We start from the raw sequence: 3,914 nt of genomic DNA, 5'->3' as shown, positions 1-3,914 counted from the left end.
GGTAGGATTTAGCTCGTAATTGGCATTGTTTGGGTCGGCTAAGTTTTTTTGCATTAACTTCGAAACCCTATTGATGATAGCTGGCGCAAATAAAGTGGTATTCAAAGTTGATTCTCCAAGATTATTGCCCATATTTATTGAGTTTAATGTTATCTTTTCCTCAACAGAGCTTGATGAGCTGGGATTGTCAATTACATGGTCAACCTCAGCGAGTTTTGCTTGAAAACAAGATTCATTTCTCCATAAATCTGGCTTTAAAGTTTGCCAGATAGTTGGGGTTAAGTTAATGTTATTTTGGCCAACCTCCATAACAGACTCCTCTCCCGAATTAAGCGGTGTCTCCTGATTAGTAATGGTTTCTGCATTCAATTCTCCCCCTATCCACTCCACTTCCATATATAACAGGGACCACATCCACTAGTGGCGCACAAGGTGTCGCTGTCTCCACCGAGGCATCCTCAGCAACCCCAGCCGCCATTTTGCCTTGAGGTCGACAAGTTCTTCCCTCAAAAAAACCCAACATGTAGATGACATCTTTACCCGCCATCTTGTATGGGGGTGCTCTCAGACTCGGGCCAAACATTTGTTGATTAGTGGTCAACGTGCCATTCAGGGGCGTAGCTAGGAATAATTACTTGGGAGGCCGAGTTGTAGGAGAGATATACTAAATATAATTCATAAGTCTATTGAATACAAAATTATCAACTTTCATATATCATCATATTCTTGTATGTTAATGAACATGAAAAATTGTCTAGTTTAATGTAAACATACAAAAAAGAACATTCACATCAAATCATGTTTGGCGACAATTTTTCATGGAATAAAATTCATCCATTATCGTCTCTACAATGAAATTCCCCGCAATTTCCTTCTCTATATAAACTAACATATTATTGGTGACTAATATCTTTTTTCTTAAAGAATGCATCAATTGTTTTACGTTTGCTCATTATTTGGCACCTAATTTCAATCCAAAAAATGAATTTAAAAAATGATAAACTAACTTGGGAGAGAGATATAGTAAATTATCATATAAAATTCATTATTACATGAATTATAATATAAGTACACCTTTAATTAAGTAATGGCCTTTTAGGATAAAAAAATTAAATAAACAAATCAATCAAAAGTATAAACAAACAACATAAACCAAATAAATTAACAACACCCTCTTACCTTGCATAATGTAATGGCTGAAAACAAAATATACAAACTCATGGCCCTCATCCCAATTGCCTTCCATAGATTAATTTTTTTTCATTTATAATTTACTTACTTGACTACCCAACTACACAATGAAAGCCCCGCCCTGCCCCCACTCAAGAGACAAACAACACAAAAGCCAAAAGGCTAAGTCATAGAGTCAGTGGGTTAAGAAAAAATAATACAATAACAATAAACACAAAAAAACAAAGTCAAATATGCATAAATAGCTATGCTGGCAAAGGGATATCACACATTCACATACAAATATTTGATATTTCTATTCTACTAGTCAGACTTCAGTATTTAGTTCAGTTGTTGAGAAAAAGAGAGAGAAGTGAGATGAGAATGACTGAATGAGATACCTTGAGAAATTGAGGTGAGGGCTTGAGGTTGAGGTGATGAACAAGTTAGCTAACTAGTGGAGGCAGCGGCGTCACGGTGAGCAATGAGGAGATTGTTTCCAAGGCAGAGGCGTGACACTATTGGAGGCATGAATTGAGAACTGAGAAGGAAAAAAACCAAGGTATAGTCGTGACAATCAAATTGTTCTCTCTTTTTTTCAAACGGTGGGATGGAAGATGCCTTTGTTTTGTTTGATTAGGTATTTTAGATTTGGGGTTGGGCGGGGTTGAGCTGGGCTGGAAGTGTGCTTAGTTTAGAGGAGAAATTTTTTTTTTTATTAAGGATTTGGGGCTGGCTGGTGGGGCTGGATGTCAGCCAAGGTTTTTTCTTTTATTTGAAGTTGTATTGGACTAAAACTCAAGAAGAATTGTTGAAATAATTTTGGGGGGGCCAGATATCAATTTTTGGAGGGGCCCAAATCAATTTTATATATAATCTAAGGGAAATTTGAAAAATTTTGGGGGGGCCAAGGAGCCAAGTGGCTCCGCCCCTAGTGCCATTGCTTTGTATCCAAAGCTCGCAATCCTTGTCGTCGTGCTCCAAACGCCCACACCAATAACACAAATTCAGCAGGTGCTCATACTTGAAATTCACGCAGCTTTTACTCCCATTTTTTAGAGAGATAACCCTTCCCCTGCACAATGGGAGAGTAATATCCACCATCACCCGAACTTGGAAAAAGCTACCTCCATCATCATCCATTGCTCCAATTGATTTCTAAACGTTGCCCACCGTATCACATAACTTCTCCGCTACCTTCCTTGTTGAAAAACTACTGGGGATATCGTGGACCTGCACCCATAATGGAACTTTGTCAAAAGCTAACTCGTGGACAGGGACATCATTAGCATACCTTTGCATCACAATCAAGTGTTTGTCAAAACTCCAAGGTTGGCTCTTAAGGATTTTGTCAACATCAGCTAAGTTATCAAAAACAAACAATACAATATTGTTCCCCTAATTGTGGATTCTGAAGTCGTTATTAGACCATCATAACTGTTTAAACGTTCTTGCTACATCTTCCATCTGAAGAAAAAGTGAGGTTAGGAACTTAGCAGCGATTACAAATTCTCCTTTCCAGTGATCCTCGGGGAGGATGAAATCCATACGTTCCTTATTAGAAAGTGAAAGATTACACCAGCGCTTTGTCAATTGCTCCATTCTCACAGATGGTAGGAGCATAGGATAAAGGAAGGAGAGTATATGAATATCTTTTTCCCAAACCCTTGAAAATTGATCCCACCAGCTCGAGGAGTATACTTGTCTCTCCCAGAGAACAACTAAACTACACAAGACCAAACTCTCCTTCATGGAAGGGACAAACTTTTACAGCCTAAGAGAAGCAGAGAAACCTACTTTCTTAGCAACAGAGAGACTCCTCATTACTCATTTATTAAGGCAAAGTTAATGATTCTAGTATTTTATTTTTACAATTTGGAAAAACCATGACATAGATTACAAAAATTATTTTTTACTTTATACATAACATGATTACATCATATGTTGTTATTATATCGTTGATAAAAAAAAAGCCAAAAAATGAAGAAAAATCAATCTTTTCCATCTTATTTTTTGTGTATTCAAACTTCAAACTGTAATGTACAATATAAAACCATCCCCAATCATACAATCCCCATATTCAGTCATTATCTTATCCTCCGTTCAAAAGAGAAAGAAAAATGAAAATGATTTTTAAAACAAAGAGCCACCCTCCTCATGTCCCTCCAAAATCTTCATAAACATTTATATAAACTGGCATTAAAAAAAGAACAACAATAATAAATTCAATGACACACTTTACGGTATCATTAGTGATCATCACTTGAGGAGCTCAAATGCAGTAAGGTCTTACCCTTGGTTGAGTAAGGAACTTCTGAATGAACGACCTCACCTTCAAATCCATAACCTTCTCAGGTCCTTAGGCCTAACCCTAGTGGACACTTTCTTGTATATTTTGTAAAAACATTGTCACACTCACTATAGGGAATTTCCAAAGTCACTTCATCAATCATGAACATTCCAAACAATTTCCCATAAAAAAAAAAAAATCCAAACAATTATATAACCACCATCTTCATGTAATCCTCCTCATAAAGCTCTGATGCCATTGCGGAATGACTCTTGTCGACTATTTTCACCAAACTCAAATCAACAATCTTTGCCTATATAAAAAAAGCCAAGAAAAAAAACGTACCACAAAATTAAACTTCCATCTAACATAAATAGTTAAATCAAAAACCTACTTTTTCTTAAATTAGAAGCAAGACTAAATTTGATGGCTTTCTTACAAAGAAATTAAATAA

The sequence above is a fragment of the Castanea sativa genome, chromosome 6 (assembly GCF_040712315.1).
Source record: "Castanea sativa cultivar Marrone di Chiusa Pesio chromosome 6, ASM4071231v1".
NCBI lineage: Eukaryota > Viridiplantae > Streptophyta > Magnoliopsida > Fagales > Fagaceae > Castanea > Castanea sativa.
Note: the sequence above shows the minus strand (reverse complement) of the source record.